This window comes from Heptranchias perlo, chromosome 29, assembly GCF_035084215.1.
Source record: "Heptranchias perlo isolate sHepPer1 chromosome 29, sHepPer1.hap1, whole genome shotgun sequence".
In the NCBI taxonomy this organism is placed as follows: Eukaryota; Metazoa; Chordata; class Chondrichthyes; order Hexanchiformes; family Hexanchidae; genus Heptranchias; species Heptranchias perlo.
The window spans coordinates 27003460-27024952 of record NC_090353.1 but is presented as its reverse complement, the minus strand read 5'-3'; the positions used below and the strand labels follow the sequence as shown (position 1 = coordinate 27024952).

Below are 21493 nucleotides of genomic sequence, written 5' to 3'. Positions count from 1 at the left end.
TAACTTATTTAGAAGTGAACAGTGCCAGAGTTATCAAAGATTTGGAAGATATCCAAGACAGCAACAAATCAATCACTTAATTTTTCGAAAGTAGACTTCCAGAGATTTATGGCTCAGGCAAGAAGATCACCAGTGTAATGCCCAAACTGAGAAACATACTGATCAGGGATGAGGGCAGAACTTTTAAATTGATGGATATTTTGAGAGTTCACAGCGATTTTCATACATTAGAAAGTTTATTCAAAGCACAAATTGAAGAAGAGTTCTCCTGGTATCTTGACTAACATTCCTCCCTCAACCAACATCACCAAAAACAGTTTCATTGTTCATTACTCTCACTTGCTATTTGTAAATTGTAAACAATTTTACAACACCAAGTTATAGTCCAACAAATTTATTTTAAATTCCACAAGCTTTCGGAGGCTTCCTCCTTCGTCAGGTGAACGGTATGGAAAAATATATTTCCACACCGTTCACCTGACGAAGGAGGAAGCCTCCGAAAGCTTGTGGAATTTAAAATAAATTTGTTGGACTATAACTTGGTGTTGTAAAATTGTTTACAATTGTCAACCCCAGTCCATCACCGGCATCTCCACATCATTGCTATTTGTAGGAATTTGCTGTCTGCAATTTGGTTGCTGTGCTTGAATACACAATAGTGACTGCACTTCAAAAGTAATTGATTGGATGTGAAGAACTTTGGGACATACTGAGGACGTGATAAGGTGATAAATACAAACTTATTCTTTCCAGGAACAGGTGGCAGGCACCAACCAACAGAGACCCTAAAGGAAGAAAACAAAACACATAGTTAAACATGGGGCTAACACATGGTTTTCTCTCATCCCTGATAAAGACACATTGAAAAAATTTTTTAAAACTCTAATCTCTGTCTGGGCCATGCTTTTGGCAATGCCGCTGTTAATTGTATTATTTAATGAAATTCAAAGGACTGACTGTTGTACCAGTTACTCTGAAGGGAGCCCAAACTAGATTCAACCAGCACAAACCATTAGTATAAATACATTTAAACATGTTTAAATATGTTTTAAAATTTATCCCAGTGCACAGTGGAGACTCCACTCACTGTGTTGGGCTGGGAGAACGGAGATACAGGTCCCTCACTTTCCCTACATGATTTGTTGCTGATCTTAGCTTTATCCTCAAATAGAAATCAGACACTCCCCCACAACACTAGATGGAAAATAGAACTGAAAAAGGAAACTTGTGTTTGTATGTCCTTGGGACATCCCAAAACACTTATATTTGAAGTGCAGTCACTGTTATGCAGGCAAGCTCAGCAGCCAATTTGAAACCAGTGAGGTCTCACAAGGGGCAATCCAGTTGAGGGGGGAATGTTGGCCAGGACATCAGGAGAACTATCCTGTATGTTTCAAACAGTGCCATGGAATCTTTTGTATCCATCTTAATAAGCAGCCAGGGCTTCAGTCCATCCACTCGCCTGAAAGGCAGCACCTCTGATAATGCAACACTTTCTCAGTCCTGCATTGAAGTTTCAGCTTGGGCTCTGTGCTCAAGTCTATAGTTGATCTTATGTCTACTGAGATTATGTGCTCAACTTTCTGACCTACAAGCAAGAGGTGCTACCAACTGAGTTAAACTGACACTAGTGAAAATTACCCCAGGCAGCTGGCCTAAATATCCAACCACATGTAGCCCTTGGTTACAGAATGGTGTTGATCATCTAATGCTCTCTTTGCTAGAAAAATAATGAGAAAGAATTATTAAAAAATAGCTTAATGGCTAAATACAGTGTGTGATATGTCATTAAGACAGACCTGGAAGGTCCCAAGTTGAACTCCTGCTTTGTTCTTAGCTGATCTTAGCAAGTGCAGGTGGTAGAATTGGTCCCCAACACCCCTAAACTAAAAAGGCGAGAAAAAAAACATCTGTGCTGAAAGTACACTGCGTGAACACTGGGTGAAGACAGACTCAGGGCTGGTTATGATGGCTGCCACAATCAGAAAGCCTGCTGACATTCACTGCCAGGTGCACACATGAAGAATGGCCAATTACAGCAGGTACTGGAAGGCTGCCACCACCGAGGAACAATATCCCACAGTGAGTCATTACCTCAGGGGTAGATGTAAGGAAAGAAATCAAGAGGGTAAAAACAAAACAATAAAGCCCTTAAGATTATTTTTTACAATGAGAATAATAACAATATATTTTAAGCTACTTATTTTAATGCACGCAAAAACAAATGCTGTGACTCACGACAGCAACAAAGGTGGAGTGCTGAGTGCTGGAATAATGTCAGTTGTGAAAATCTCATTCTGATAGAACGATGACTGAATCACTAAGAATACAAATCCCATCCTATTGCCTGGCAACCGTGCAGATTTTACAATGAACGAATAAATGAATGAATGAGTGAGTGTGTTGTTTACAGTAGTAAGACTGTTCAGGATATGACAGTGTTTCGTATCATGCGTACGAGTGCAATATACAGAAATGAATGGCTCGTCAATTACACTAATGCACACATGCCAACAACACTAAACAGTTTTTAGATATGTCCTATAAATTATTCTTGAAGATTTGTTCACTTACGTATGTTTAAGATCAGACTATAGAAAAAATTGGCTCTATAATTCCTGGGCGTGTGAGGGCACTGTAGTGGGTACACTGAATGATGGGGAGGAGAGGGGGCCAGAATGTGGACAGGACCTGTTTCTGTCAGGTCTCTTTCTCTTTACCGAACTTTAAAAGAAGTCCCATGGAAGTGAGGGCACCTTCACCTGTGCTGACATTAGAAGAGAAGGGGGGAGTGACAGGATCATGCCGCCTGCCAGAAATCCCAGCAGTTCTGCCTCCTTTGTCCCCAAATCAAATATGCCTGCATGATGTTAGGATATTATCCTTGTGGAAGTGGGGCCCACAATGTTGGTTTTCCAGCAGTAATCAATCGCAGAGCGATCGATTATCATTGGGAAAATGGCATATGCTTTGTTTATTCTTATAGTTCCATCTTTGGCTGGAACAGCCCACGGCCTGATGGGACAGCAAGGTACCGCTTCGAAATTCTTGGTCCCCCATGAGACAAGCACCCAGGGAGAGGCTGTAAATGGAGCATGGGGCCCTTTCCTTTTATGCACATGCTCCCGGCTCTAGGATTAGGGATGGGATCAAGGCCAGGATAGACTGGCAGCCGGAAGTCCTGCTGGTTTACTCCTGGGAGTCGGAGCGGGCCTTCAGGAATTTCAGGCCAAAAATGTAAATGATATAAGGGGTCCTATTATGCTGTAGCATTCAGAGACTTGAAAACCAATATCAATACTGTTCAAATCATGTGATACAAAGCATATCAGTTCAGTTCAGAAGTCCACCATACATCACCCTACCTGTCCTCTAAAGCAGGGGTGTCCAAGTCTGTTGTTGTGCAAAACATAGGTGTTTACTCTGAGCCCTCAGGAGCCACATATAAAGATTAAATCGGTGTTCCTGTTCATTTGCATATATCTCAAGTTGCCTTATTTCCTGATTTAGGATTTATCCGCCAATGAGGGATTGGCACTAAGAACAGCCCTTCCCCACCTCTAGGACCACAAATTCAAACAGGACAAACCAAAAATAAGGAATTAAAGTGTGGATATGATGGACCATAAGAGACCATAAGACCATAAGAGATAGGAGCAGGAGTAGGCCATTCGACCCCTCGAGCCTGCTCTGCCATTCAATGAGATCATGGCTGATCTGATTTTTACCTCAACTCCACTTTCCCGCCCTTTCCCCATATCCTTTGACTCCCTTGCTGATTAAAAATTTGTCTAACTCAGCCTTGAATGTATTCAAAGACTCAGCTTCCACAGCTTTTTGAGGTAAAGAATTCCAAAGATTCACGACCCTCTGGGAGAAGAAATTCCTCCTCATTTCCGTCTTAAATGGGCGACCCCTTGTTCTGAGACTATGCCCCCGAGTTTTAGATTCCCCCATGAGGGGTAACATCCTCTCAGCATCGACCCTATCAAGTCCCCTCAGAATCTTATATGTTTCAATAAGATCTCCTCTCATTCTTCTAAACTCCAATGAGTATAGACCCAACCTGTTCAATCTTTCCTCATAAGACAACCCTTCCATACCCGGAATCAATCTAGTGAACCTTCTCTGAACTGCCTCCAATGCAAGTATGTCCTTCCTTAAATAAGGGCACCAGATCTGTACGCAGTACTCCAGGTTTGGTCTCACCAGCACCCTGTACAGTTGTAGCATGACTTCCCTGCTTTTATACTCCATCCCCCCAGAAATAAAGGCCAATATTCCGTTTGCCTTCCGGATTACCTGCTGCACCTATATGTTGACTTTTTGTGTTTCATGTACGAGGACACCCAGATCCCTCTGTACGGCAGAATTTTGTACTATTTCTGCATTCAAATAATATTTTGCTTTTTTATTTTTCCTCCCAAAGTGGATGACTTCACATTTTCCCATATTATATTCCATTTGCCAAATTTTTGCCCATTTGCTTAACCTGTCAATATCCCTTTGCAGACACTTTGTGTCCTCATCGCAACTTGCTTTTCCACCTATCTTTGTATCATCAGCAAATTTGGCCACAAGACACTCTGTTCCTTCATCCAAGTCATTGATATATATTGTAAATAGTTGTGGCCCCAGCACTGAGCCCTGCGGCACCCCACTAGTTACAGATTGCCATTTTGAAAATGACCCTTTTATCCCGACTCTTTGTTTTCTGTTAGTTAGCCAATCTTCTATCCATGCCAATATATTACCCCCAACACCATGAGCTCTTATCTTGTGCAGTAATATTTTATGTGGCACATTATCGAATGCCTTTTGGAAATCCAAATATACTGCATCCATTGGTTCCCCTTTATGCACCCTGCCCGTTACTTCCTCAAAGAACTCTAATAAATTTGTCAGACACGATTTCCCCTTCATAAAACCATGTTGACTCTCCTTGATTGTATTATGAGTCTCCAAATGTCCTGATACTACTTCCTTAATAATGGATTCTAGCATTTTCCCAATGGCAGATGTTAGGCTAACTGGTCTATAGTTACCTGCTTTCTGTCTCACTCCCTTCTTGAATAGGGGTGTTAGGTTTGCGGTTTTCCAATCCGCTGGGACCTTTCCAGAATCTAATGAATTCTGGAAGATTACAACCAATGCATCCATTATCTCTGTAGCCACTTCCTTTAAGACCCTCGGATGCAAGCCATCAGGTCCAGGGGACTTGTCAGCCTTTAGACCCATTAGTTTACCTAGTATTTTTTCTGCAGTGATAGTGATTGTTTTTAGTTCCTCCCTCCCCTTTGCCCCTTGATTTTCTACTATTTTGGTGTATTATTAGTGTCTTCTACTGTGAAGACAGATATAAAATATCTGTTCAATTCCTCTGCCATTTCCTTGTTTTCCATTATTATTTCCCCTGTCTCATCCTCTAAGGGACCAATGTTTACTTTAGCTACCCTCTTCCTTTTATATACTTTTAGAAGCTTTTACTGTCAGTTTTTATATTTCTTGCTAGTTTACTCTCATAATTTATTTTCTCCCTCTTTATTATTCTTTTAGTCATCCTTTGCCGGTTTTTAAAGTCTTCCCAATCTTTGGGCTTACCTGTAATCTTTGCCATGTTGTATGCATTTTCTTTTAACCTGATACCATCCTTGACTTCCTTAGTTAGCCATGGTTGGTTCACCCTTTTTGTGGAGTCTTTCCTCCTCACAGGGATATATTTTTGTTGCGAGTAATAAAATATCTTTTTAAATGTTTGCCACTGCTTATCCACCATCATACCATCTAATCTGTTTACCCAGTCCACTTTAGCCAATTCCGCCCTCATTCCTTTATAATTGCCCTTATTTAAGTTTAATACAGTAGTTTCAGACCCAAGATCCTCGCTCTCAAACTGGTTGTGAAATTCTATCATGTTATGATCATTGCTTCCCAAGGGATCCTTTACTTTGAGATCATTAATTAATCCTGTTTCGTTACCCATTACCAGATCCAAAATGGCCTGTTCCCTGGTTGGTTCCCCGACGTATTAGTCTAAGAAAGAATTCCTAATAGATCCTATGAACTCCTCCTCAGGGCTATTTTTGCCAATTTGATTTGTCCAATCTATGTGAAAGTTAAAATCGCCAATGATTATTGCATTACCTTTTTTACAAGCCCCCCTTATTTCCTGATTAATATTTTGCCCTACAGTGTAGTTACCGTTAGGAGGCCTATATATTACTCCCACCAGTGATTTCTTTCCCTTACTATTTCTTACCTCCACCCAAATTGATTCGACATCTTGATCTTCTGAGCCAAGATCATTTCCCACTATTATACCAATTTCATCCTTTATTAACAGAGCTACTCCACCACCTTTACCTTTTTTCCTATCCTTCCAAAATGTTAAATAACCCTGACTATTTAGCTCCCAACCTTGGTCACCTTGCAACCGCGTCTCTGTAATGGCCACGAGATCATACCCATTTGTTTCTATTTGTGCCATCAATTCATCTATCTTATTAAGAATGCTGTGCACATTCATTTAATTTTGTCTTTTTACCATTCTTTCCTACCCCAGCTCCATTTGCTAGTGCACTCTTATGTTTGTACGCTCTGTCCCTTCCTGACATATTCTGTTTATCATTACCCCCATCACTTTCCTGTACTACTTCCTTGTCTTTTCTCTTCATCAATCTAAGCTTCGTCCCACTTGAGCCCTCCCCCCCTCTATTTAGTTTAAAGCCTTCTCTACCGCCCTAGTTAATCGGTTTGCCAGAACACTGGTCCCAGCATGGTTCAGGTGAAGCCCATCCCAACGGAACAGCTCCCTCTTTCCCCAGTACTGCTGCCAGTGCCCCATGAATCAAAACCCACTTCTCCCACACCAATCTTTGAGCCACGCATTCATCTCTCTGATCTGTTTGAACCTGTGCCAATTTGCTCGTGGCTCAGGTAATAATCCGGAGATTATCACCTTTGTGGTTCTGCTTTTTAATTTAGTCCCCAGCTGCTCAAACTCCCTCAGCAGAACCTCTTTCTTAGTCCTACCTATGTCGTTGGTACCTACATGGACCACGACAACTGGATCCTCCCCCTCCCACTCCAAGTTTCTCTCCAGCCCTGAGGAGATGTCCTTAACCCTGGCACCGGGTAGGCAACACAGCCTTCGGGACATGGAGGGAAAGCTAAATAGGTACATTAGGGAAAAAGGAATAGAAGGTTATGCTGATAGGGTTAAATGAAGTAGAGTAGGAAGAGGCTCGTGTGAAGCATAAACACCAGTATAGACCCAGTTGGGCCAAAGGCCTGTTACTGCGCTGTAAATTCTATGTAATTCTGTGAGTTGCCAGGACTTTGAGGGCCAGATTGCCAGGTCTCGGGGCTTCACGTGGCCTTAAAGCCACAACTTGGACACTCCTCGGCTAAAACACCTCCAATTGGGAAAGAAAATATGCCATAAAAATTTAAGTTATTCCTACATGCTTCACAATATATCCTCCTCTCTCCCGATCACCCCCTCTCTTCCAATTGCTTCCCTCCTTCTCCCGATCGCCCCACTCTTCTGATCGCAGGCTAGCACAAACCAATTTCTAGACACCTGGGTCCAATTCCTATGTATATTCAACCTTTCATCCTTCTGAGGAGGATAAAATGAGTACCAAGTCTTAGGATGTTTTGAGAAAACAGTAGCTTACACAGAGTGCTTGCCAAACAGTCACAACATCTGTCCTGGGACACTCCTGACTGTTGGTAATGAAAGTGAGTATCAGAACAGACCCAAAAAATCTTCACGTGTAACAGAGACTGACTTTTATAAGTGTTTTCTATTTCCCTCTTATATTACAGGCCTGCTTCTAGAGTACGGACATTTCACCTCACGAGGGGTGGCAAAAGCACGGGAAACACTTGCAGTCAGGTGCCATTTTGTTTTGGCCGCTGGAAGCTTAGACCTTCAGGCCATCTGTGGAGGCCAACGGTGCAATTTTCACTTCTTGTATGAATCTCCTATTTTACAGCACGTCAGCTCTTCTGTCAGCGGGCTAAAATTTAGAGTCTGGAATGTGATCAGTATAAATAACTCTGCAGTGTTTATACCTGACCATTTACTGAGAGCCAGTGAAAATTCACAACAAATGCAAAATTTACAGCTATCATGTAAACACGGATTTTTATTCCATGATTAACAGGGGTCCAGACTAAACAGAAGACAGGCAGTATCACCTCTCCACATACCTTCACTGCCACACTGCCAAGTCCATATATGGTACTGGCAAAATACCCATAGCAGGTAATTTAAAAAGACTTCCCTATATATCTTCTGTAAAGCTCAGTGGTAATACTTTTGCCTCTGAGTGAGAAGGTTGCAAGTTCAAACCCCACTCCAGGACTTGAGCGTATAATCTAGGATGATACTTCAATGCTGTACTGACAGAATACTGTATTGCCAGAGACCCTGTCTGCCTGTTCAAGTGGACATAAAAGATCCCATGGCACTATTTTGAAGAAAAGCAGGGGAGTTCTCCTGGTGTCCTGGCCAAAATTTATCCCTCAGCCAACACCACCATGACATATTAACTAGTCATTTATCTCATTGCTGTGCACAAATTGGCTTCCATGTTTGCCTACACAATAACAGTGACTACACTTCAATAGTACTTAATTGGCTGTGAAGTGCCTAGGACGCCCTGAGGCCATGAAATGCACTTTAAAAATGAAGATTCGTTTATATTTAAACTTGAATTTATATAGCAGCTTTCACATACGATCAGATGCCTGACTTAGCTCAGTGGTAGTATTTTCACCTCTGAATCATTAGGTGGTGGGTTCCAGTCTACTTCCAGAGACTTGAGCAGAAAATCTAGGCTGACACTACAGTGCAGTACTGAGAGCCTGTTATACTGTCAGAGGTGCCGTCCTTCGGATAAGATGTTAAACCGAGGCCTCGTCTGCCCTCTCAGGTGGATGTAAAAGAACGCATGGCACTATTTGAAGAGCGGGGCAGTCTTCCCTGGTGCCCTGGCTAACATTCATCCCTCAACCAACATCACTACAAAAGATTATTTAGTCATTTATCTCACGGCTGGTTGTGGGACCTTGCTGTGCGCAAATTGCTTGTTGTGTTTCCCTACATTACAACAGTTTCTTTCTGATTCAAACAACCCAGTTGATATCCACAGGCTGCTGCGTTCTCCTTCAGAACACCTAAGCCCCAGTACCGGTACTAGCAGTCACCTGCAAGTATCGCTTCTCACCAGCTCATCAGCCACAAGATTTCCCAAGCTGTCACTGATATAATATAGCTTGAGGTTGTGCTTGAGCACGGTCTTTCTAATTCTAGCACAGCTCCATTCCAGTTTGCAACATATGATCCTTTTTTTCGCACTCTGAAGTCTTATAAAGAGATCTCCGCGCTCCTCCAATTCTGGCCTCTCGCGCATCTCCGATTTTCATCGCTCTACCATTGGCGGCCGTGCCTTCAGTTGCCTAGGCCCTAAGCTCTGGAATTCCTTCCATAAACCTCTCTGCCTCTCTACCACTCTCTCCTCCTTTAAGAAGCTCCTTAAAACCTACCTCTATGAGCAACCTTTTAGTCACCTGTCCTAATACCTCCTTATGTGTCTCGGTGTCAAATTTTGTGAAGCGCCTTGGGACGTTTTACTATGTTAAAGGCTCTATATAAATGCAAGTTGTTGTTGTTGTTATGCAATTCTCCCGTAATCTGCCATGACATAAGCGTTTTTTAAACTTACTGACATGGCATGCAGATACAGGAGTGACTTCCTTTTACATCCCGCTAATATAGTAGAGTCACAGAAGAAGCTGCAGGTTTTTAACAGCCTACCCACCAGGCTTTTCCTAGCTTTTGCTTCAGGCTTCCTGCAATGCTCATTTAGGATTCTCAGAGCAGATGCTCCAGGCTGCCCATAACTGGCGTGTCAGTCTTACAGTGACTGACACCCCAGGTGTTTCTTGACTGGTGCGCTAGGTGCCCTCCCACTCCATGTTCTTCGGCTGTGCCGTTTTTCCCATGAAATAATGGCTACACCGAGACGCCCATGACGATGCTGCTGTTGCATCCTCATGGGAAAAGAATCCATTCAGCTACTTCCAGAGGAAGACAGAAGGCACTGCGTGAAATTTTCTCTCAACTTCCTCCCCACAAATCCATTATATTATTCCTTGCGACAGTCCCCAACCTCAGGGCAGTTATAATGATGACCAGTGACTGCAGTGAAAGTAACCTCAAATAATTTTCTTTCTGCACTCTCCCTTTTTCTCCTGAAGATGCCGATTTATACTGAGCTCCAGGTCCTCGGGCTTCAGGTCCAATTTGCAGGAGAGATCACTGATCAGCAATCAGAAGCAAGCAAACCTGGCTGACTTTTCCGCTTTATTGCCCTGGCTCACTAAGGCACTCTGCCTCTCCACCTCCTTTAAGGCACTCTTTAAAACCTACCTCTTTGACCAAGCTTTTGGTTACCTGTCCTAATGTCTCCTTCTTTGGCTCGGTGTCAATTTTTTTTGTCTAATAATGCTCCAGTGGGTCGTTTAACTATGTAAACTGTGCCATATAAATGCAAGTTGTTGTTAACATCCTATCGATGCCCAGTTAACTCAGCGCAGACCAGAGATCAAAACTGAGACCTTTCATGTGATTTCTTTAGTACTGAATGGGTTAAAAGATGGAAAATGTATTCTTTCTCTGTTTTTTCTCAAAACAAAGGAGAAAAAGCAAAAGTTAGTTGGGAATTCATCCAGCCAAAATGACCTAGCTCATTGCAGCTTGCAGCTTTGGCTTGCTGGCTCACCAATGCCTGTTAAAAACACATAAATAATTTTGCAGATGTTCATAATATAACAGAAAACAAGTGTGTATTTTGAAAGCTGAAAAGGTAATTTAGTTCCCAGGAGATTAATATAACAACAGAAGCCTATCCAAACTAGGCAAGAGTGTGCTGAAATGCAATAAAATATCCCAAGAGCAGGACTTAAAATTCATCATTATACCTGTACTGAAGTTAAGTGACATGAAAAGTGAATCGCACTTATATCAGGGTCAAGCAACAGGAGCAGGACTGATGGGGATTTTTACTTGCAGTGCTAGTGAGTAATTTTAAGCCAGCAGTGTTCCTTTTATAGGCCTATATATAATCCTGCCCACCAATCTAGGGGGATGGGGTTTCACCCCAATTTTCTCTTCTTTCATCCCCTTCCCTCTTCATGACTACGGTGTGGATTTTCTGATCGGGCAGACATTGAGTGGTGGATCATTAAAATGCATGGATTGTTAGTGTTTTATCCCAGCTTGTATTTCCGGGATCAGCCTAATTAACATTCTGTGGGCAAGCTCCCAGTGTGAATAAAACCACTGATTAGGAGCTTGTTTGTTTGCAGACAGGAAATCTCATGCTGCTGCAGGCCTTTAAAGGCCCTACAGCACTTTAAAGGGTAGCCTTTTTTTTTGTCAGCAATACTGGGAAGAGGAAGGACGTTGGGAATTTTGCTTTGTCTGCTTTTATTTGTGCTGGCCACAGGATGTCTCATTTTTCAGATGGAGTCATTGCAATATTATTGGAGCAAGTGCACCAGAGAAGGAAGGCCCCCACCAGTACTGACGGAGGGCAAGTACTCAGATGAATTGCTCATGAAGAGCATAGGAGGAGGTAGCCATCAATGTAAATGCACTATGCACCATTCAGCAAACATGCACATTATAGGCAGACATCTGATGTAAGCAATCTCCCACTCATACATCTGCTTGGTTACGACTCAATTATGCACCTTTATGGGGTATAGCTCAGCCAAAAATCAACTCTGGTGACTTATGTTAAGATATGTTTCTGAGGACACTCACAGAAAATTGCTCATGTATCTATTCTCCATGGGTGAGCCTAGACGATAGAGGACAATTTCCTATTTATAGTGAAATCATAAGCAAGGTTATTATGCGAATGGGGAAGAGGAGGAAATTTCCCCCCAAGTGACAGTACACTGTTCAATCATGGGGCAATCGGGCGATGGGATGGGCGGTGGGAGGGGGGAAGGAGGGAATATCAGCTGAGCAGGATTCTGTCCTCACCCAATATCCACAAATGATCACCTCCAGTAAGTGTCACTGGATGTGGTCAGGAACAGAACTTGGATGATTTTTTTTTCTCTAGCCCAGAACATTAAGGCCAATTGTAGCATATGGCAGCTGACCTGGCTCAGAATGGTTCAGGTTTACTATCCCCTGTTCTGCAGAAGGATCAAGGTGTTGCACTCATGAAGAACCGTGGTAGGGGTACCAGGGCAATTACAACCTTTTCTTTCATTTGAAAACCTTCATATAAAATTATTGCAGCTCAGTACCTATCCCAGGAGAGGAGAGGGGAAAGAAAGAGCACAGGAACAGCTTGAGCTGTTACATATGACAATGTCAATGGGATGTCGCCTACAGGATGTCAAACCCAGCACCGTCAGGGAGCTCCGCAATGGTGGCAGACATTCAGAGTCAGTAATGTTGATGGCATGATCACGCTGTCAATCATCAGCACTGCCACAGAGAGAGGCAGACAATTTGCAAGCATCCAGATGACAACGGTAAATATGAATGTGTCACAGATTTGATCATGAGTGTGCTTTCTGACATTTTTGTCCTGGTGTAGACTTACAGCAAAAAAAATCCCAAAATGAACATACCATCAGACTCCTGCAATCTGCAAACGTGACATCACAAAGAACACTCGTTCACGAACGTCACCAGCTCTATTTGTAACTGCCAGATTCTGTCATGTCACAAGGAAAATAATACAGGAATTAGCTCACTTCAAGGAAAATAATACAGGAATATCTCATGAGAAGGAAAATAATACAGGAATACCTCATGAGAAGGAAAGTAATACAGGAATATCTCATGAGAAGGAAAATAATACAGGAATATCTCATGAGAAGGAAAGTAATACAGGAATATCTCATGAGAAGGAAAGTAATACAGGAATATCTCATGAAAAGGAAAATAATACAGGAATATCTCATGAGAAGGAAAATAATACAGGAATTAGCTCACTTCAAGGAAAATAATATAGGAATATCTCATGAGAAGGAAAATAACACAGGAATATCTCACGTCAAGAAATAAATGAAAAATATGAAATTAAGTCTGTGTCATGAAATTTAGTTCTGCAAATATTAGCCTATTAACCCTTAACCTGTTTGTACAAAATTGTCCCCTGCAATTTTAAGGGCGATATTAACCCCAAACATGTGTCAGTTTGGCTCCATTGGTGGCACCCTCACCTCTTAGTCAAAAGGACCTCTCAGTCAGAAAGTTTTGTGTTTGAATTCCACTCTAGGACTTGATCACAAAGTGGGTGAATTTCCTTGCCATTTTCAGCGCATTAGTTGTGTATAAGTGTCAAAGGAAACTTTTCTGGAGAGGAAATTTGGGTGGAAGTCATTTCCACCACTTTTACGCCTTGAGAACACTTCCCCTGAGTTTCCCCAACTTTTTGAGCCTTCCTGCAATATCTCCGCCGAGTCCCCGTGGCCTCATTTGCATATATCAGAGTGAGAACCAGTGGCGTAGCAGCTACACATTTCCTGGGTGTGCACTGCTAATGCACTCTGGGTAACTTAGAATGAGTGGCTGTCAGAATCAGCTGATACAGGCGGAAGTGAGACAGAACTGACACAGAAGAGTGGAGATTTTGAATACATATATCTGTAACTGGGAAATGCTTTTTAAAGCGTTTTTTTCCCCCATTTTGCCTATGCACACCTTTTAAACTCCAAGAACGCGTGGGTGGGAGTTGAAAATAGTTGTTTTTTGGGTCACGACCACTACCCGCCTTTATTTCCGGGTTTAATGTCAACGCGGAAAGGTACAGGCTTCCCACTGGGAATGCCAAGTCCAAAAACTTTGTGGTCGCGACCCAAAAAGACAACTAATTTCAACTCCCACCCGGGCCCAACCTACCTGTTCTGGAAATGTGCATGCGCAGCCAAGAGGCCATCTTGGATGTTGGCAAGGCCGTGTACCGTCAAAACAACGGGCATTAAATGGTCCAATTTAGCGCCCTATATTCTTTAAGATTGGTGGCAACAGTATAAGGGATCAGAACAAAGCAGACGCGACATGTGGTACCAGGAGTGGACTTGACGGAAAGAATAAAACCCTCCTGGACTTGCTTCTCACAGGGTCAGACCACTTCTTTTTCCCTCCACAGTTTTCTTCCCTGCTTCTCCAGGGGGTACATACGAACATATGAAAAGACAGACAGCAAAAGACCATCTGGTCCATCGAGCATATCCCAAATGGTCACGATTCAATAAAGCATCAAGAAACCCAATTTCCCTCACACTAATACTCAAGTAATCTCCTGGGAGATGCGAAAAACAGATAAAAAACAACCAAGGCCAATTTGCGGTTAAAAAATCTGGGAAATTCCTCTCCGATCCCCCTAAGGCGATCAAAAGAAGTTCCAGGAGATCAGACTGACCTTGAGGTGCAAATAAAATCCCACCTACCTTCTGTATGGAGTGACGATAGGCACAGCGAGGAACTCATTCAGTTTCTTTCTCCACTCGAGCTGGCAACTTGTCCCAGGCATCGACAACCCTCTGCTTCAAGAGAAACCTCCTGACATTTAAGTATTGACTCGCTTATGGCAGTATAATTCCACGTGTGGCGATCGTGCTTCAGAACCTTGTCTAAACAGTTTTTATTTACGTTTGAGCCTTGACAGAGAGTATCGGAGGCCTATCTCATCTTAAAGCACATCACAGTTGAGCCCAACCCTGCCGTCACTTACCATCCACACGTGAGCAATAGCCACATAGCGACCAGGTGCAAGAAAATGGGGTGAATTTCCCTCTTGTCTAATGCAGGGCTGCTGCAGCCAGCTGTGGTGCCCTTAACACTACTTCAACTGAGATCAGTTTAAACAGTACAGACCCAGGATCGGACACAGTGGGGCAAATTCTCTTGTTAATGTACTGGGTATATTAGATTGCCTGGGCACTGTGCCTGGAGGAAAACTGGGCAGAGAGAAATGCACATGTGTAAGGGAGCCTGCCGCATTTTCCATCCATTTAAATTAAGCAAAGGAAAATCCGGTGGCCTCCCTTATTGGTGTGCACTCCTCCTCGCCCGATTTTCCTTTATGGGTTACACTCAGTACAATCCGATGCATCTGGGCACAGGATCAGGAAAATCTGACCCTGTGGCATTACCTCTGAGCAATCAGAGGAACTGTGATTCTGCATTTGAGGGTATGTTAGACCTCAAAAGTTAGCTTTAATCTAAATTCCAAAATCTGGCATATTTGGGTGTAATGAGGCATTCTGAAATGGTGCAGTAAAATAAGACCCACCTCCCAACCACTATCCAGCTGATATTGATTTGGATGCATGCCAGCAGAACCTGATGGTAGACTCAACTCTCGTTCTCCTTTCATTGCAACTATTGAATCTCCTTATTCTTTCCGTTAAGTCCACTCCTGGTACAACATGTTCCGTCTGCTTTGTTCTGATCCCTTATACTGTTGCCGCCAATCTTAAAGAATGTAGGGCACTAAATTGGGCCGTTTAGTGCCCGTTCTTTTAGCGCTACATGGTCTCTCCAGCGTGCACATTTCCAGCATGATGTATGCTGGACACCATCTTGGTATAGGAGTTAGCTCAAGCGCAAATACCGAATGCCGGACGCATGTAAAGTAAGGAGAAAATGGATAGAATCAGTTTGCAACGCTGTTTTAAAGAGATAGACACCATTTTGGCACTTAATGCTCAACGCAACACACAGTCTGAAACCCGACCATCTAAACGTGTCCAAGAGTGCCTGGAGGACTCCCAACAGCGTTATTTAAAGGGACCATGCAGGATTTACAGGTTAGTGGCCAGATTATTGCTTCTAGCTGCCGAGACATTTCACCTGTTTTTGGAGGTCTCCTATACTTGAATATTAGGACTAGGGGACATAGCCTAACATTTGGAGCCAGGATGTGCAGGAGTAAAGTTTGGAAATGCTTCTACACACAAAGGGTGGGAGACGTTTGGAACGCTCTTCTGCAAACAGCAGTAGATGCTAGCTCAATTGTGAATTCTAAATCTGCGATTGATAGATTTCTGTGAACCAAGGGTATTAAGGGATATGGGGCTAAGGCGGGTATACGGAGTTAGGTCACAGGTCCACTATGATCTCATTGAATGGAGGAACAGGCTCGAGGGACTAAATGCCACTGCCACTTGCTGCCTCCCGATATGCGCCACCTTTTCCTGCAAGAAAGCGGGATGTCTGGGCGATGTGCCTGTCATGGTTGAATAGCTGCCAGTGTGTGTGGCCTGTGAGTTGTGGATGGGTGGCTTGCAAAAGCGGTAATGTGTAGGGGTGAGAAGAAGCATCTGATTGGAAGAGTTGAGTACTGATGGAAAGAATTTGTTGGTTCGTGGGTGATGGGGGTGTAGTGCGTGGAGCAGTGGATGCGGATAGTGGTGCAGTTGGTAGGAGACGCCGCTTAACAGTTGACCACTCACCTTGACCACTCATGTCCAAGCATTGAACTTCTTCCTGCACTGCATCCATGTTCATGATGCTGTGCGCCTGGCATTGACTTCGTCCCCCGCTGCCTCCCACTTCCTTTTGGGTATATGTCTGGTGGTCTGCCCATTGCTTTAATCTAGTGGGCTCAGCAAAGCACAACTATAGGGTTTACAGCTCGATCTGTGAAATCCTGAAGGATTTACTTCTGCCATATAGGTTGCTGTTGTTCCCTATAAACCCAGCTAAAAATTCCATGAACGTATAGTCGCAGTACATAGATTTTTCCAACATAAAGAAGAGAAAAGAAAGATATGTATTTATACAGCGTCTTTCATTACCTCAGGACGTCCCAAAGTGCTTTACAACCAATGAAGCACTTTTGAAGTGTAGGCACCGTTGTAATGTAGGAAAGAACTCTTGGCCACAAACCAGAAAAAAAATAACTCGGCAAAAAAAGAGCAATGAAAATGACTTGTAACATAAATCTACACAAATTGCAGTTTCAATTTACAGCAATTATGGATCACTGATCTCCCTTTAAATGCTGACTTCATGTCAGTGTGGAATGGGCCTCCCTGCAAGGCCTGGGTTAAATGGATGAGAGGAGGGCACAGTGCATTCCCGTGATGACAGGAAATTGCGCTTGTGTTGATCATCATACAATTTTACTCCATTTTGATATTGTAATAAAGTTCTCATCTGTTGTCAGTGAGAGCTTCTTATCCCTCCTTCCTCCAGGAGTAAACACATGTAACTGGTACAAAACTAGCGATTAGGTTCTCTGCCTGATTTCCCAACCACCCGCTCTATCAGCAGCAGTGACATTTGTAAAATGTGCACGACGTGTATGCAGAGTATCAAAGGGATCAACCTCTGGCGGCTTTGTAGAAGTACGTTTCCCATGAGCGTTGACACATTGATCAGTCACTGTTTCCCGACTTGGGTGGGTGGATTCTGTATTCAATTGCTGCTGATGTCAATATTTTTCTCATGGGACAGGCCAATTCCAAAACCCAAGTCATGCTAAACTAGGCAAATGTGCTTGTGCAGCAGGGGAAATGTGCCCTTCCTTCCTGCCTGACAGGCCGATCAGATTTGCTAGCTGGATCAGCCTGAGGACTTCTTCCACTTTCAAAACAAATTCTCATCTGGCTAGGTCTGAGCTCAAATCTCCAGCATGGGGCTTGATTCCAATAAGTTACTGCTTCAAGGCAGAAGAGCTACCCTACCAGTCAGCTGCTCACTGTCGAACTGAGCGATACAAAGAAAAGACTTGCATTTATTTAGCGCCTTTCACTACTTCACAACGCCCCAAAGTGCTTTACAGCCAGTGAAGAACTTTTGAAGTGCAGTCACTGTTGTGATGAGGAAGGTCCTATATTGACTCCCCACTATGTTCTAGGGAGGGAAGAAATCGAGCCAAGATTCTTGCTCCCAGTCCCTATCAAGTGACCCCTGTGCGTGTGTGTGGGTGTCGGATGAAGACTGGATTGGGTTAGGATGTGATGCCCCTATAGTGGAATAGCTAGTCACCACTCATTTCCTCAGACATGCTGAACATCCACTTGGGCAAGGGATTCAGGAGTACATCAGCAGAGAGCAGAGCGGATGAAAAGAAAGTTAAAATGTATGCAGTATAAACCTATCATTTTATTGAAGCCTGATTAATGTAACTACAACTTCTCAACGTGTCCTTGTCTCGGAAGCCAGTCCGATTCTTTTGTGAACTCCACACTATTCTACAGCAAAGGGAAACCTCACAATGATTATTTTGTTCACGGTTGCCGGCTTCGGAAAGGCGACCGTCCTTTTAAAAATAAACCGCAGCTGTCGAAAGGGAGAAACACGATCTTTCAAGGGGGTTAAGGTCATCGGCTCGATGCCATTAACGTTCACCTGGGTAATCAACAGCAAATCGGGAACAAAACCTATCTGTGGTCTGTTGGCAGCTGGAGAGAGCGAGAGAGAGAGAGAGAGGAGCTAGGACTGAATGTACATAACCAGTGAGACGTCAACAGCAGCGTAATGTTTCTGAGTTACATGTAAATAGAATGACGCATTAAGCTCTAGGAGCGTTTGCTTTTTATGGCAGTTATTCCATAGACAGCAGCAGCAGTTGCAGAGTTTGCTAAAAGCAAGGGTGAGCCTGAACTGAAAGGCCAGCAATTTCCTCTTCAGGATTTTTACTGGCAAAAGCACCAGTGGCTGAGTAATCACTAAAATACAAAATTCAGTACCTCGTGGATTGATTATCAAATGCAAAGCATGTCGTTTGGCTTTTAGTTGCCTCACTTTACTGGGGAAAAACATGTTTCAAGTCTGAATTCCTATACTATGACACTCCAATTGATACCAGCTGTAAATAAATAATGCACAAAGCAGCAAAAATAGTTTTTACCCTGGTAGATTACAACAACCACGTCAATCTGAAAAGGTCAAATTCAGACAATTAATCTATTTTAAGCACTGCTCTTATAAATCTTCAATTATGGCAAGGTTAGCATTATTTATTTTTCAGAATTCAATGCTGCATCCACCGTAAAGTGTTTTGTTAATAGCGGAGGGTTTCAGATACTGTGAGGTTGTGTTTGATGTTTGTCTGCTGACGAGAATCTAGTACAATCTTCGGAACATACATCTGCATTGAAAATCTTCAATCAGGTTCTCTCCCTTCAATTTCTCCCCTTCCTCTTCCTCAAGCCACTGACCCTTGCCAGGGTTTGATTCCCTGGACGCTGCCAGCCCTTCCTGCCTCGCTGAACAAATCAGTCTATACGTGTGAGCCTACACATAGAGCGCTAGGCTTTCCAGCCCATCCTGCCTATTTTCCGGAAGATTTGGGGTGGGGAGGGCCAGAATTGTGCTCGTCATTCCCTCCCCCAATTTTTCCAGAGGGTGGACCCGTCAGCCTAAAATGCACCTAAACATATTCGGGTGGGCACATGCCAATTAAATTAAAATGAGGGAAACATGACCCCCACCCTGTTTCTCACTATTTTCCATGATTGAATGCTAACTGCCCGGGCTGCCTATTAAGCAACAATGTCCAGCGTTCAGCGTTCGACAGTGGGCGCCTCAGATGGATAATCATGAATGGACTGGTTCAAGTGCACTCAGAGCGTGGTGATGCCCATATCCCAGTAGCAGCACAAAACGTTTAAAGATTTCTATTTTCTTCAATTGGATGTGAGAAAAGAAGACTGAGGGGTGACCTGATAGAGGTCTTTAAGATTATGAAAGGGTTTGATAGGGTAGATGTAGAGAAGATGTTTCCACTTGTGGGGGAGACCAGAACTAAGGGCCATAAATATAAGATAGTCACTAATAAATCCAATAGGGAATTCAGGGTTAACTTCTTTACCCAGAGGGTGGTTGGAATGTGGAACTCGCCAGCATAAGGAGTAATTGAGGCGACTAGCATAGATGCATTTAAGGGGAGGCTAGATAAGTACATGAGGGAGAAAGGAATAGAAGGATATATTGATGGGGTTAGATGAAGAAGGGCGGGAGGAGGCTCGTGTGGAGCATAAACACCGGCAATGACCTGTTGGGCTGAATGGCCTGTTTTGTGCTATGCATTCTATGTAATTCTATGTAATGCTTTGGGGTGCCTCAAGGATGTGATAAGGTGCTGTACTTACTTACTGTACTTTACTTACCACCACCACTGCAAAGATCACCTAACTCAGCACAGTTCAGAGACGGAACCTGGTAACTTTCCAATGTGAATGGCTCAGCACCACACTGGGCAGTGGATTTAACCACTCAGCAGGCGGGTAGCGATGCTGTGGCACTCTTAAATGTTGATGTTTTGTCTATTGAAGTTGGAGTTTTTTACTTGGCCAAAAATAACGTTCTTGTTTAGGAAAATCTTGCATTAAGATTTCATTTTGAATAAAGCAGAAATCCAGGAATAACAACCTTACTAATTAAAACCAGTAGCAAAGAGATTGTAATTTCTTATCCACTTCCAATTAAACTGTTCTTGAGAAAATAAATTTTACTTTAACTTGTCTAAAGAAACAACTTTTTTAAAACAATGATTGTTAATGACGTCAGCTTGAAGAAAGTGAACAAAATACTTAGTTAACTCTTAGTTCTTCAATATTGTTTCAATTGTATTCGCGTTACTTCAGCTCCCTCTCTCAGCTGGGATAAATAACTGCCATTGTTGCACTTAGTTTTCTACCATGGCTGAAGTGCCACTGTACTACCCAGGATACCCACTTGGCACACACTGGTTTCCTCTGAATTGGAACGTGCAGGTACACATGCGTTGCATCTATACATTGTCATAATGGGCCGAGTGACACTCCAACTTCCTACAAAAAACCGGCATGCCCATTGTGTGGAGCGGGGAAGGTATAATTTGGCCATTCACATAATAAGTCTGCTTCCCAAGCCAGCTCCGTTCCTCTCCTGAGGACTGACTCATGCTGGAGTATGTTTCCATTGGCCCTGGTAGTCCGCAGGTACCTCGCTCTCGGTCAACAACAACATCAACGACATTTATATATAGAACCTTTGCATTTATATAGTACCTTTAACATAGTAAAATGTCCCAAGGTGCTTCACAGGAGCATTATAAGGAGATATTAGGAAAAGAGGTTGGTTTTAAGGAGCGTTTTAAAGGAGGGGAAAGAGACGGAGAGGTTTAGGAAGGGAATTGCAGAGCTTAGGGGCTAAGCAGCTGAAGGCACTGCCACCAATGGTGGAGCGATTAAAATCGGGCATTTTGCAAGAGGCAAGAATTGGAGGAGTGCAGAGATCTCAGAAGGTTGTAGGGCTGGAGGAGGTTACAGAGATAGGGAGGGGTGAGGCCATGGAGGGATTTGAAAACGAGGATAAGAATTTTAAAATCAAGGCATTGCTGGACCAGGAGCCAATGTAGGACAGCATGCACAGGGGTGATGGTTGAATGGGACTTGGTGTGAGTTAGGATATGGGTTTTGGGATAGGCAGAGTTTTGGATGAGCTCAAGTTTAT

General features: G+C 43.1%; 1 long non-coding RNA gene across 1 annotated transcript in view; it reads right to left on the bottom strand.

Moving 5' to 3' along the window:
• Nucleotides 1-565: 565 nt before the first annotated feature.
• The window catches only part of LOC137299537 (uncharacterized), a 30440-nt gene continuing 9512 nt past the window's right edge, over nucleotides 566-21493 (bottom strand). The window contains exons 3-4 of the long non-coding RNA XR_010957916.1: nucleotides 12667-12752; nucleotides 566-785 (exon numbers count right to left, since the gene is read on the bottom strand). This is a non-coding gene — a long non-coding RNA (uncharacterized lncRNA). The remainder of the gene's footprint in view (nucleotides 786-12666; nucleotides 12753-21493) is intronic.